This window comes from Panthera onca, chromosome B4 (genome assembly GCF_046562875.1).
Source record: "Panthera onca isolate mPanOnc1 chromosome B4, mPanOnc1 haplotype 2, whole genome shotgun sequence".
NCBI lineage: Eukaryota > Metazoa > Chordata > Mammalia > Carnivora > Felidae > Panthera > Panthera onca.
In genome coordinates this window covers 37760198-37775341 of record NC_138345.1, presented here as the reverse complement: position 1 = coordinate 37775341, position 15144 = coordinate 37760198, and the positions used below count along the sequence as shown (strand labels likewise).

The 15144-nt window shown below is 46.8% G+C and overlaps 1 protein-coding gene across 10 annotated transcripts in view; it reads right to left on the bottom strand.

The window, feature by feature from the left end:
* TEAD4 (TEA domain transcription factor 4) overlaps nucleotides 1-15144 on the bottom strand; it is a 70477-nt gene that overhangs the window by 53210 nt on the left and 2123 nt on the right. The window contains exon 1 of one of the 10 annotated variants that reach the window (XM_078450171.2): nucleotides 13102-13200. The exons of the other annotated variants lie outside the window; for them this stretch is intronic. The gene's annotated coding sequence lies outside the window, so the exon portion shown is untranslated. Of the gene's footprint in view, nucleotides 1-13101; nucleotides 13201-15144 lie in introns of those variants that run through there. 10 annotated transcript variants of the gene reach the window in all.

Sequence of the window (15144 nt, the reverse complement as noted above, 5' to 3'; positions counted from 1 at the left end):
AGGACAGAGAAGGGGATCAGGAGACACTTCAGGAGACGTGGGCCTAAAATATAGGAAACACAGGAAAAGGGCCTAGTTATAGCTAGAAATGAAAGAGACAAAGACAGCAGTGTTTGGGTCATGGGTGGGGAGTCCCTGCGGATGAAAAGGAGAAGGAACAGAAGAGGAGAAAACAATCCAGTGGAGAAATGGGCCTACATGGCCTGAACTGAGCCATATACTCAGCTGAAAAAAACTGGCCCCAATGTGACTTTAGAAGGCTGGCCAGGGCTTACTGGATGTCCGAAGTAATACATACATATAATAATATTTTTATCATAAAAATAATAAAACTGCACAAAACCTGGGTGTCCCAATTGCACCCCAGGAGGAGCCTCCCTAGCTCTAAGGAGTTCCTCTTCCTCTGCTGACACACACAAGGCCCTGGGGAAAGCATGACACAAGCCTGGTCCACTGTGAGCAGCTTCAGAGTGGTACAAGCTGAATGAAAATCCTACCAGCTGTGCAGCCGATCAGGAACTTCTTTAACCTCCCCAAAGCTTCTGTTTCCTGATCTCTCAAACAGGGATGAGAAGACTGGCCTGGCAGAGATGAAGGACTGAGACATAACAGGTAAAGAAGCTGAAACACAGCACACTGTGTGTGAACCACCACCACCCTCACTGACCCTTCAGTGTGAAGGTCACTGATCACACCTTGTTCCCTGACAGGACAGGAGTGGGAGAGGTGAGAAAAAGGACAAAGGAGGACCCCACCACCCCAGCAGTGTAAGCATGCATCGGAAGGAACCAGTCACTGAGAGCCAACCCACCAGGCCAGGAGAGGGGTGCCTGCTTGGGCTCTGGAGTCAGAGGCCCGGCTCAGATCCTGGCTGGGCCTTGAGCAGGCTACTCAACCTCTCTGAGTCCGTCCCCCTGAATACATGCCAGAGGTAATAATGTCATCTTCTCATGGGACTGTTGTGAGGATTAAGTTCAATTGTATCCACAATGGGCAGGCACAGAAGCTGCTCTCAACAGGGCTCCTCAAACATTCGGGGTTCTTGGCAGGATGGTGGAGGGGGACAAGAACCAGGGAGAAGGAATTTTCTCTGGGACACAGTGAACAGGAGAGAAGCAGGAGGAATGAGGGGTACAAGAAGAGGTAAGGGTGAAGAGGGAGCAGGTCGGTGGGAGGAGCCTCAACAGGGAGGGGCAGCGGTAAATATACGGATGTAGCCCCAAGCCATCAGCCCCATTGGGCAGCACAGAGTCTGTGCTCAGAACCCTCAACCTCAGGAGGGGCAAGCAGGGTAAATGAGAACACGGATCCAGCTTCCCAGGAACTCAACCTGGGACACTGCCCCATCCATCCCTTCCAAGCAGCCAGGAACGTGGGTGTCTATGGACCTGGCCCTAACACATCCACGAAGTGGGTCACAGCAAGTGGGTGTCCACGGCCCTCCACTCCCCACCCCACTCCACCCCAGCTCTGGCCCCAGAGCCACTAAAGAGTCTGGTGATGCGGTGATGGGGCTTTCGGTCCCTGCAACAGTGCCTGCACAGAAGGCCCCCCGCCAAACAGGTCTCGAAGGAAGGTAAACCAACCTCGCTCCGAGCTCAGCCTTGCCACAGATTCGCTTCCCCTATCTGGACCTCGGTGTCCCCACTCACACAAAGAAAAGGTGGGGAAAGAAAGCGGAATATCATTCAGCGATAAAAAGAAATGAACTATCAAGTGACTAAAAGACATGGAGGAACCTTAAAGGCATATTGCTAAGCAAAAGCCAATCTGAAAAGGCTACACACATACTGCATGATCACAACCACAGGACATTCTGGAAAAGGCAACACTGAGGGATATGCGGAGCACTGAAGTTTTTAGGGCAGTGAAACTCTTCTGTAGAATTCTATAATAGTGGAGAGAGGACATTCACCTGTCAAAACCCAGAGAAAGCACAACACAAACAGTGAGCCCCAATGTAAACTATGGACTTGAGTTAATAATAACATATCAGTACCGGTTCATCAACGTAAAAAATATGTTGCACCAGGGCAAGATGTCAATAATAGGAGTAAGTAGGCGAGAAGGGAAGAAACTGTACTTTCTGCTCAATTTTTCTGTAATCCTGAAACTGCTCAAAAAAAAAAAAAAAAAAAAAAATACAGGGGCGCCTGGGTGGCTCAGTCGGTTGAGCATCCGACTCTTGGTTTCAGTTCATGTTATGATCTTGTCGTTGGCAAGTTCAAGCTCCGCACTGGGCTCTGTGCTGACAGCATGGAGCCTGCTTGGGATTCTCTCTCTCTGCCCCTCCCCTACTCTCTCTCTCTCTCTCTCAAAATAAATAAATAAACTTAAAAAAATTTTTAAATAATAATAATAATACTAATAAAGGAATGGGAGAGGTTAGGCTATTAATTTATTTTTTATTGTTTTCAGTATATTTATTTGAGAGAGAGAACGAACAAGCAGAAGTGGGGCACACAGAGAGAGAAAGGGAGAGAGAGAATCCCAAGCAGGCTCTGCACTGTCAGCGCGGAGCCTGACACAGGGCTCAAACTCTCACAAACCATAAGATCATGACCTGAGCCAAAATTGAGTCGGACCCTTAACCAACTGAGCCACCCAAGCACCCCCCCCCTTTTTTTTTTTAAGATAAGGAGAGTAAGGCTTGCATTTTTTTCTCCTTGGGGCCTTTCTTCAGGATTTTTTTTTTTAATTTTTTTTTTTAACGTTTATTTACTTTTGAGACAGAGAGAGACAGAGGATGAATGGGGGAGGGTCAGAGAGAGAGAGGGAGACACAGAATCTGAAACAGGCTCCAGGCTCTGAGCTGTCAGCACAGAACCTGACGCAGGGCTCGAACTCACAAGCCGTGAGATCATGACCTGAGCTGAAGTCGGACGCTTAACCGACTGAGCCACCCAGGCGCCCCAGGATTTTTTTTTTTTTAACGTTTATTTATTATTAAGAGACAGAGAGAGACAGAGCATGAGCATGGGAGGGGCAGAGAGAGAAGGAGACACAGAATCCGAAGCGGGCTCCAGGCTCCAAGCTATCAGCCCAGAGCCCGATGCGGGGCTCAAACTCACAAACCGCGAGATCATGACCTGAACCGAAGTGGGACGCTTAACTGACTGAGCCACCCAGGCGCCCCTTCTGGATTCTAAAATAAAGCAAAGGTTATGAAAGTTCTGGAGAGGCAAAAGTACTGAACCAAACTAGCTGACTTCACCTTAGATAGGCCTACGAAAATTCAGATCAGGGCGCCTGGGTGGCTCAGTCGGTTAAGGGTCCAGCTTCAGCTTAGGTCATGATCTCGCAGTTCATGAGTTTGAGCCCCGCGATGGGCTCTGTGCTGACTGACAGCTCAGAGTCTGGAGCTTGCTTCAGATTCTGTGTCTCCCTCTCTCTCTGCCCCTCCCCTGTTCATGCCCTATCTTTCTCTCTCTCTCTCTCTCTAAAATAAGTAAACAAGAGGGGCGCCTGGGTGGCTCAGTCGGTTGGACGGCTGACTTCGGCTCAGGTCACGATATCGCGGTCCGTGAGTTCAAGCCCCGCGTCGGGCTCTGTGCTGACAGCTCAGAGCCTGGAGCCTGTTTCAGATTCTGTCTCCCTCTCTCTGACCCTCCCCCGTTCATGCTCTGTCTCTCTCTGTCTCAAAAATAAATAAACGTTTAAAAAAAAATTAAAAAAAAATAAGTAAACAAGAAAGAAAGAAAGAAAGAAAGAAAGAAAGAAAGAAAGAAAGAAAGGATAGATTCAGATCTCAAGGTAGATCCCAGAGCTGGAGAGTCTTTGCCTAACAGACTGGCTACTGAATCCCATCAAACAGTGACTCTCCCTGGGCACCGAAAGAAAGAAAGAAAGAAAGAAAGAAAGAAAGAAAGAAAGGAAGAAAGAAAGAAAGGATAGATTCAGATCTCAAGGTAGATCCCAGAGCTGGAGAGTCTTTGCCTAACAGACTGGCTACTGAATCCCATCAAACAGTGACTCTCCCTGGGCACCGACAGAACCAATGTCTTTACATGAGCCCAGTGTGCTGCTCCACAAATGCTTGCTTTCCCCAGCCTTGGGTGGGTTTGCCCCAATCAGCTGCTTTGCCAAAGACAGACATGCCATACCTCACCCTGCCAGGACCCGAGGGTGTGCCCACACTGGGCCCCCAAGCAGCACAAGGCACCATGGGTGGGGGCTCTAGGTGCACACCCCGCCCACGCAGGAGCTCTCAGTGCTGAGGAACAGCCCTCCAAGGTCCAGAGCATCAGGGAGCTGCGGGGAGCCTATAGGGCCATAGAGGTAACCAGGCAGCCAGCCTTAGCAGCTGCAAGAAAGCAGGACCCATCTTCAGCTCTGTCCCATTCTCCACCTGTAGGCCTCTGGAAAAGGCCTACCCCTGGGAAGAATGAAGGCTCTAGCATCTGGACAGTGCCATAGCTGCCAAGACACAAGAGCAGGGGACATGCTGGACTGGACTTGGCCAAGAGGCAGGAGGCAGCACCTATGCTACCATTGGTCGTCTTTCACAGAAATGTTGTTCTGTCTCAGAGCTACCCCGCCTGGACAGGGACAGAGATGACAATCACAATGCTCTGGAGATTCTAATGGCCCAAAGCCCTCAGATCTTAGGCTGAGGTCACCATCACCGAGGACCCAGCCTGACCCAGAAAACTCACTGCACTGATTCTCTCTTGCACCAGCCACACAGCTACCCAGTGGCTTACCCCTGCAGGCCCAACAATCATTCCACCTCCCATTCCAGAATGCAGTGGTCATCCAGTTTGGAAACAAGGCCATGTAAATGGTTGGTACCCAGACTGGGCACAAGCAGTGTTGTTCTGGATGGGGCCGGCCCAGCTTGAGCCAGGGGCAATGAGGAGTAGACCAGGCATAGCAGTCAGTCAGGGAAGGTCCTAGCAAACTAAGAAGCTACGTGCACCTCCTATTCAAAGTATACTCTACTGCAGGTGCTAAGCCAGGAACAGAACTTCATAGAAGGCCCTGTTCCTTCCTCCTTTCCTCTTCCTAAGTCATTCTGTAGGTGTTCCCTGCCCTCTATCCCCCTGGGCCCCACCTTTGCCTCTGAAGAAAGGCCAAGGCTCAGGGCACCAAACTCTTTCCTTGCTTTCAGAGTCCCTAACACCCACCATCTTCTTTTGGAGATTCTCTCCTTAAATGAATTTTCTCCAAAAATTTGTAAGTCACACATCTGACAAGGGACTTGCATCCAGAATATTAAAGAACTCTCAAAACATAACCATCAAGAGGAAAAATAGGCAAAAGATTTGGTAGACGTTTCATCAAAGAAGTTACATAAATGGCAAATTAAAAACACAAAAAAAGTTCAACATCATTAGTTATTAAGGAAATGAAAATTAAACCGTGCTGAGCTACCAGGTATCAGCTACCGTGATAGCTGACCACCTATCAGAATGTCAAAAAGACAAAAACAAAAAGAAAGCCAACAAGACCAAACGCTGTTGAAGATACGGAGAAACAGAACTCTCCTGCTTTGCTGATAGAAATGCAAAGGGTATATACACTTTGGCAGTTTGCCAGTTTCTTAAACCACTGCATATATACTACCACGTGACCCAACAATCCCACTCCTAGGTGTTTAAGAAAGAGAAATGAAAGCTTGTGTTCACACAAAAACCTGTATAGAAATGTTGACAACAGCTTTACTCAAAATCAACAAAGGCTGGAAACAACCGAAAAGTCCTTCTGCCAGTGAATGGATAAACACACTGCAGTGTAGCTATAAAATGGAATACTACACAGCAATAAAAAGGAACAAACTATTGATACACACAACCGGATGAATCAAGGCATTATGCTGAGTGAAAGAAACAGACGCCAAAGCTCCATACTGTCTGATTACCCATCTGATATTCTTGAAAAAGCACAATGACAGGAGTGGACAGATCCATGTTCTCAGGGGATGGGCATGGCGGGGGAGGGGGAGACAGATGGACAGCCCACAAAGGGTGGTAGCGTGAGGGCATCTTTTGGAGATGGAGCCCTTCTGTATCTTGACTGTGGTGGGGAATCCCATGCCTTGCATTTGTCAAAACCCACAGAACTGTATACCATGAAGAGTAAATTTTGCTGTATGTGAATTTAAAAATAAATTTTTAAAAAGTCCTCCTTGGGGCGCCTGGGTGGCGCAGTCGGTTAAGCGTCCGACTTCAGCCAGGTCACGATCTCGCGGTCCGTGAGTTCGAGCCCCGCGTCGGGCTCTGGGCTGATGGCTCGGAGCCTGGAGCCTGTTTCCGATTCTGTGTCTCCCTCTCTCTCTGCCCCTCCCCCGTTCATGCTCTGTCTCTCTCTGTCCCAAAAATAAATAAAAAACGTTGGAAAAAAAAAAAAAAAAAAAAAAAAGTCCTCCTTACTCTGCCCAGAGGACCTGGCTCAAACCCTCCTCACTTATAAAGCTCCACTGTCTCCTCTCCTCTGATTATTTCATGACCATGACCCTGAAATCACTACTTTTCCTGTCCTCTCACCTATATTTCTCCCTCTGTCCCTGTTTCTCTCTCTCACACACACACACACAGCGTGCAACACTACCCATCCTTCAAAGTCAGCTCAAGTGCCTCCTCCTCTGAGAAGCCTTCCCTGACTCCTCCCAGCCCCATCAGAATGAATCACCTTTACAAGACACCCCCTCAGCGCTAGTCTGTGCTTCTAACTAGCCCTTCTTTAATCTTGCAGGTGTTCAGTGTTTGCTGTGCAGTCCGTCTCCCATGCAGTATTGCAAGCCCCTTGAGGACACAGACCAGGTCTTCCATTCCACATTTCCCCCACTGCCCCTGGCACAGTGCCAGGCACACTGTGGGTGCTCTGTGACCACTGCAGGCTGGCTGGGGGCAGGTGCAGGCAGAGGGGGCTGATGCCAAGAGAGGCAAGCAGGCAGTGTTGGGGCTGGCAGAGTCCTGAGGAGGGTATCGGAAGCCACTAATACAGCTCTGCTTCCTCTCTTGCATAAGCAGCAAGACTACTGCTTCAACCTCCAAGTGCTGGAAGTGACCTCACCCCCCATTCCAACATGAGGTCACGCAATCTAAAACGAAGCATTTCAGAGGATCCTTCTGTTTCTTCCATGTCACGCAGCACATTTCCAAGCCCCAAGCAGGACAGCTGCTCGGGACATACCTGTTAAAGGATTGGAGCCTATCTTATACGGGTGCTGCCATTTCTTCTCACTTCCAGAAGGCGGGTCCTCTCTTCAGCAATAGATTAGGTCCATCTGATCTGAAGGCAATTTCATTTTGTAGAACTACCAGATATAGGCACAGCCTACCAGTAATGTACAGGGACTCTCCACGACTGGGTTTTTCCCAGCGTATCACAGGCCTCTCCCTCCAGAGTTTATGGGTCATTTACTTGATAAACACTTAGATGGTGTTTAGTATATGCCAGGCAAAAAAACTAAGTATATTACAAATATTAACTAACGTACTCTTCACGTCAGCAAGAGGTTGGTCCTATTAATATTATTTTCCTCATTTTGCAGAAGAGGAGAATAAGCTACTGTGCAGTTAGATAACTTGTCCAAGGCCACATAGCTTGATACGTGGCAGAAAAGGGATTCAAACCCAGGCAGGCTGGCTGTAATGCTATACTGTCTAAACACGAACCACTAGCCACACATGGCCATTCAGCACTTGAACAGCAGCTAGTCCAAATTGAGATGCGCTATTAAGTGTAAAATGCATGCTGGAATCCAAACAGTTTGTATGAAAAAAAATGTGAACTTCTCATGAACATTTTTTCACTATTGATGGTACAGTTAAGCGATAGTATTTTAGATACAGCTGTTTAAATTTTTTTTTTAATTAATGTTTATTTATTTTTGAGAGAGAGAGACCGAGTGCAAGTAGGGGAAAACACAGAGAGGGAGACACAGAATCGGAAGCAGGCTGCAGGCTGAGCTGTCAGCACAGAGCCTGACACAGCACTCAAACCCACACACCATGAGATCATGACCTGAGCCAAAGTTGAGCGCTTAACCAACTGAACCACCCAGCTGCCCTCAGACACAATTGTTTAATAAAATCTATTATTAAAATTCATTTTACCAATTTCTTTTTACTTTGTAAAAGTGGCTCTAAGAGAACATAAAATGACATATCTGGCTTACATTGTATTTCTATAAGGTAGGACGGGTCTGGAGTCTGTGCTTATAGCCACTACCCCATGCTGTGCTCATCTTCCCCTGCCCCAGCCTCAGGGGTGCAGCCTGTCCCTAACACCTGCTCATGCAGCTTGTACAAAGGTGATGGGGAGCCAGGCAATAACTCCCACATCTCCTCATTTGGTCTCCTCAAACTGCTGGGACTGGACATTCCCACCTCACATTTCTCAGCCTTGCTTCCAGCTTTGGAGACAGCTTATCTTTACCTCCCTCCGGCAGGGATCCCAGAAGGTCAAGGTGGGAAAATATCTCCTTCATCGCCAGGGCAATCCCCACCTGCTGCATGCAGAGAAACTGAGGCCCAGGACCACATGGAGGAAACAGAAGCCCTAGAGGTCATCTGGTGCAATCTCCCACCCACTGGAGAAACTTCCTCCAAAGAAGCCCTAGCAGGTTCTACCTACATCATTCTACATTATAAAACTCCACATAGGTCTAGGTAGTACTAGAGTGAAACCGACTTCCGATCCCTTGGACCTGATCTGCTATTACTGCAAAGAGGGACTAACTTCTGGCAATGAGAAACGACAGCACGCTGAGGACTGCACAGGTTCCAACCCCCCCTTCACCAAGACACTCACAATATCTACAAGCTCAATACTGAATAGATCGGGGTGTATCTACCCCCCAAAACCAGACATGGTTCTCAGTGTGACCAGAGCATCACAGAGCCTAGCAGGCTATGGTTTTCCTTGATGCAGAGCCCCCGACCCCACTAGCCCACAGGCTCAGGGTTTAACGGGTGACAGGAAGAGTCAGGCTGACCTGGGTTCAAACTCCAACCCCAGCATTAATCTCTGGGTAACTTTTCTCCTCTTTTGTTAAAGCAAAGGTAAAAAAAAAACCACGGGCACCTGGGTGGCTCAGTCGGTTATGGGTCCGACTCTTGATTGTTGCTTAAATCATCATCTGACAGTTCATGAGTTCGAACCCCACCTCGGGCTCCAAGCTAACAATGTACAGCCTGCTTGGGATTCTCTCTTGCTCTCTTTCTCTGCCCCTCCCCTGCTCACGCTCTTTCTCTCTCTCTCTCAAAAATAAATAAACATTAAAAAAAAAACAGGGGCGCCTGGGTGGCTCAGTCGGTTAAGCGTCCGACTTCAGCTCAGGTCACCATCTCGCGGTCCGTGAGTTCGAGCCCCGCGTCGGGCTCTGAGCTGATGGCTCAGAGCCTGGAGCCTGCTTCTGATTCTGTGTCTCCCTTTCTCTCTGCCCCTCCCCCATTCATCCTCTGTCTCTCTCTGTCTCAAAAATAAATAAAACGTTAAAAAAATTAAAAAAACAAACAAAAAAAAAACCAAAAAAAACGGGGCACTTGGTTGGCTCAGTCAGTAGAGCCTGTGATTCTTGATCTCGGTGTTGTGAGTTCAAGCCTCATGTTGGGTGTAGAGATTACTTAAAAATAAAAATTTAAAAATTAAAAAAAACAAAAACAAATCAGCAAACCCTATCTCACAGGGCTGCCATGAAAATTAAATGAAGTGATGTAGACAGAAATGTCTAGAACAAAGCTTGGCACCTGGTAGGCACTTAATAAATGCTCATATCCCGGGGCACCTGGGTGATTCAGTCGGTTAAGCATCCAACTTTGGCTCAGGTCATGATCTCACGGTGCGTGGGTTCAAGCTTCATGTTGGGCTCTGTGCTGACAGCTCAGAGCCTGGAGCCTGCTTTGGATTCTGTCTCCTTCTTTGCCCCTCCCCTGCTCGCGGTCGGTCTCTCACTCAAAAATAAACATTAAAAAATTCTTTTTTTAACTTGTCAGAATGGCTAACATTAACAACTCAGGCAACAACAGATGTTGGCGAGAATGCAGAGAAAAAGGATCTCTTTTGCCCTGCCGGTGGGAATGCAAACTGGTGCAACCATTCTGGAAAATGATAGGGAGGTTCCTCAAAAAATTAAAAATAGAACTACTCTACGACCCAACAACTGCACTACTAGGTATTTATCCAAGGGATACAGGTGTGCTGTTTCAAAGGGACACATGCACCCCAACGTTGATAGCACTATCAACAATAGCCAAAGTATGGCAAGAACCCAAATGTCCATCGATGGATAAATGGATAAAGAAGATGTGGTATATATGTATACAATGGGCTATTATTCGGCAATCAAAAAGAATGAAATCTTGCCATTTGCAACTACGTGGATGGAACTAGAGGGTATTATGCTAAGCGAAATTAGTCAGAGAAAGACAAATATCATAGGACTTCACTCATATGAGGACTTTAAGATACAAAACAGATGAACATAAGGGAAGAGAAGCAAAAATAATAAAAAACAGGGAGGGAAACAAAAACATAAGAGACTCTTAAATATGGAGAATAAACAGAGGGTTACTGGAGGGATTGTCGGAGGGGGGATGGGCTAAATGGGTAAAGGGCATTAAGGAATCTACTCCTGAAATCACTGTTGCACTATACGCTAATTAACTTGGATGTAAATTTAAAAAATCAATTAAATTAAAATTTAAAACAAAAAAAAATATTATTTTTAAATTTTTTTAAATCTTTATTTATTTTTGAGAGAGAGAGAGAGAGAGAGAGAAAGAGAGAGTACGAGCGGGGGGAGGAACAGAGAGAGAGGGAAACACAATCTGAAGCAGGCTCCAGGCTTCTCTGAGCTGTCAGCACAGAGCCCAACACGGGGCACAAACCCACAAACTGTGAGATCATGACCCCAGCCGAAGTCGGACACCCAACCAACTGAGCCATCCAGGCGCCCCTAAACAAAAAAATTTTTAATAAATAAAATAAATGCTCATTTTCCTTCCCCTGCTTCATCAACCAAAACCCCAACTTTTTTTCCACAAGAATTGACAGTAAATTCCTATTATATATATATACCTATTATATATATATATATACCTATTATATATATATATACCTATTATATATATATACATATATACCTATTTTATATATATATATATATATATATATATATATATATATATATATATATATAAAATTGATGCTCTGACCTTAAATGCAGGATTTTACATTTATATCTATTAGAGTTCATCTTGAGATAAGTGTACCTATTTAACATCACTCAACGTCAAGTAATTTTTAATGGCTAAAAATTGAACACAATTTTTAAAAATGTTCAGGAGTGTGCAGTTAAAGAAATTAAAGTGTATTCATATGAGGTAATATTATCCAGATCCTTACAATTATAGCTTTAAATTATTTATGGTAGGGGATATTACTCACTACATAGTATTCAGTAGGAAAAAAACCAGGATAGAGTATAACTGCAATTATGTTAAAATACACAGATTTATTTGCATGAACACAAATTTGAAGGGACATATACCAAAATATTAACTGTGCTCACCTGAGTTGTGGCATTATGTACCAGTTTTTCTTGTTTAATTTATAAAAGTTGTCTACAATGAGTATGTATTAATTTTAACAGAAAAAAACATGGTTCTTCATTTCCTATTTCTGCTTAATCTCAGCATTTAGTTAATTAAGATGACTTTGAATCCTGGTTCTGTCATCCAGTACTCTTGCTATCCTAGACACGCACAGAACTGACAGGGGACAAAACCAAAACGAGAGTTCTGTGGCATATCACTAGAGACTGCCCACTCCATGGTGACAAGAGCTCAGTATGAGTAGCCTGGACAGCCTTTCAACCAGTTACAAATCCATCTTACTGCTGCATCAACCAGATCCTATTTATTTCTCTTGAACCCAAGAAACCTCATTAGACTCAAAGTCCTTACTAAACGTTCTTCCATCTAAACTAGATTGTTTTTCCAAGACTTGGTAGGGTGACCCATGTGGGCTAGTAGCTATCTCAATGTCATTTTTGAAGGCCCCACATCAATAAGAAGCTTACCGGCCTGCCATTTCCTGGATCCCCATCTTGCCACATTGAAGAAATAAAACAGGACAACATTTATTATGTTGCTACCCTTACCTCTCCGCTCCCATTTGTCAGGGCTCCTCCCAGATCCTAGAGTGATTCTGTGGTCACTCCTGCAGTTGCTATCAGGACCCCAAAACCTGATCTGTAAGAACCTGGCCACCTGAATTCACAAAAGGCAACTCAGTGCAGTCTCTCACTTCTCCCAAAGCCTGCCTTAGCCCTCTTGCCAACTCTGTTCTTCCTTTACAGAGATAAAGGCAAGATAAGTGTGTTGTGCCTCCAAGAACATTCCACCACCTGCTTCAAGCAGGAATCTCCCCCTGCCTGTCCTGGTTGTCTTCTTGCTCTGAAGATGGCTTAAAAAAAAAAAAAAAAAAATCCCTTTATGTTGTCCAGCTGACCCAGGCCTGTTGCCTCCCCACCCAGAGCTCTGCCTACTGAACAAATTGCCTCCCTCGTCAACTATTACTCAAGGCTCAAAGCCAAGATGGAGACCAGCCAGGAAGAAACAAAACTAGACTTTTATTCAAGCCAGGACAATTCACGCAGACCTCTGAAGTGCTTGAAGGGAAGGGGAATTCATGGTTCTGGCAGGGGTCAGCCTGGCATGAGCTGACACTGGCAGACACCACAATACCTTTGCTGGTAAGACACAAAGCTGACGGCTCCATCAAATAATGAGCTCTAAGCAGCTCAGGTTTCACTCTAAGTCAAGGGCCCCCTTGGAAGGAGAGGCCCACCCTATGTGTCATCGGCCCTACCCAGTGCCCTCTGCACTGCCCCCAACACCCTGCCTTTCCTTTCAGCCGGATATGCAACCCCATCCTGCAGGAGGGTCACCCTGCCTTAGCACAGCTCCTATTTCCTGCCCCTGGTGACTCCTCTGAAGTCCATTGTTCCCATGAAGTTTGGGTCAAAGGAAGCTGGGTCCCCACCCATGGGGGCCCGCCTACCCTCAGCTCAGCTGGCCCACACCACAGGGAGGCAGGGCCCATCCTCCGGCCTTTCCAAGGGCCTGTATTACAGATAGGAGGGCACGGTACCTATCTTAGGGACTGGAGTTCCAGTGGAAATGTTCCCAAAGATCCAGTCGCTAGCAGCTGAAGGCTCCAGGACCGTATCACCCAGGAGGTGACTCGAATCTCCCTAATATCTAAATGGAAAAACCAAAAGCAAGGGAAGAACTGTCATTTCAGAAGAGTTCAGGAAAAGCTCCAGAGTTGGAGACCGCACTGCCCAGTGACAAAGCCCTGCCCCCACCTCCACCTGGGCCCCTGAACTGGTTAAACCCCTGGGGGGGAAGGGGGGGGGGGGCAGGAGAGCAGCTGTTCAGCTCCAATTTCAGAGCTTTAAAGGGAGCTGTCCTCCGAACCCCTGCCAACAAAGGGTCATGGGGGGCAAAGCAAGACAGACAAGGTAAAGCCACCCTCACAAGCCCTGAATTTCCCACTGCCCCCAGACTGACCTCAACTACAGGAAAGGCAATGGAGCAGAGCTGGTGACCCGTGTCCTCCACTTCCACTGAGAAGGAGGAGAGGAGCCACGGATTAGGCAACAGGTATTGCTGTGTGACAGTCACCAGTACAAGACTCCAGAATGGAGGCAGAGGGAAGTTGCGACACTTGCATCCCAGAAAATCTAGAAAGATAAGAAGACCCTTCTCCACCTGGCTGAGTAATGTACAGACCAGAGAGGAAAAAGGAGGGTGCATTTAAAGACCCTTTGAGGGTCCCTTCCAAAGTTGGCATTCTCAGATTCTACAGTTCTGTGCTTTCTGCTGGGAAGGAGGGGAGAATTTCTGCTTCCTATCTGAGCCACAGGATGGGAGACATTGCCAAGCCAGACAGTTCCAGCCTCCACACCTGTTAGATGAAGTGGCTAGGGGGTCTGAGCATTGGGAGCCACAGAGCAGGAGACAGAATGCAAAGTGGAAACAAAATGGACTCTAGTCCCAGCTCTGTGACTCACCAGTTGTGCAATCTTAGGCAAGTTACTGTCCCACTAGGGGCCTCGGTTTCCCCATCTTTAAAATGAGGGAGTTAGAGGCTAACATTAGAGTATCCAATAATGTTCAGCAGATTCACCCTGAGGTCAAGGCAAAACTGAAATTAGAACAAAGGTGTTGGAGGACTGCCTGGGTAGCTCAGCTGGTTAAGCATCTGACTTCTGCTCAGGTCATGATCTCACAGTTCATGAGTTCGAGCCCTGCATCAGGACCTGCACTGACAACTCCGAGCCTGGAGCTGCTTCAGAGTCTGTGTCTCCCTCTCTCTCTGCCCCTCCTCCCCCTTCTCAAAAATAAATAAACATCAAAAAAAGAAAAAAAAAAGAACAAAGGAGTTGGAGACCCTGTGCCCCTGTGACAAAGCCCTGCCCCCACCTCCACCTGGGCCACTAGCTACCTTGGTTCCTAAGGATGACGAACATCACACAGGGCCTGGTCTATGGTAAATGCTCAGTTCATGTTTGCTGAGTAAACACAAATGAACAGGGCAAGGTTTGTCAAAGGGTATTCAGTGAAGTTCTTGGGGAAAAAAGAGGTTCCATGCTGAAATAAGCTTAGGAAACACTGGAGTCTGCAATATGCCATGCACTGTGCTAGATACTTGGCAAACAATGAATTTTCACAACAAACGTTTTAGATAGATATTAATTAACCCACCCTCCCATATTACTCATCAGGAAACTAAGCCTGAGGGCCTTAACAGTTGTGACTGTCGGGATTTGCACCCAGGTATGTCCAGCCCCAAGTCTGTACCCTTTCTATTCCATCAATGCTACCTTTAGACCCGGTGCCCTCAAAGCCCCAATCACACACCTGGTCAGGTGAGAGAGTGAGGTGGCTCCCACCAAAACATCTGCATCCTCAAGGTGCATGGAGGAGCAGCAACCAGCCCCCACCCTTCTGAGAGGATCTTGTTCCTTCCTTCCAAGAAATCCTCAACATTATGCTCCCCATCACCTTGTTGTAGGAATGAAGAAAGAACTCTGATTCCAGGTCTGCCTGTGCCCCCCCTCCCAACACCATCACATGCTGTGTCACTTCTGCCAATCTCCTGGACATCTGTGGCTCCCTCCCCACCCAG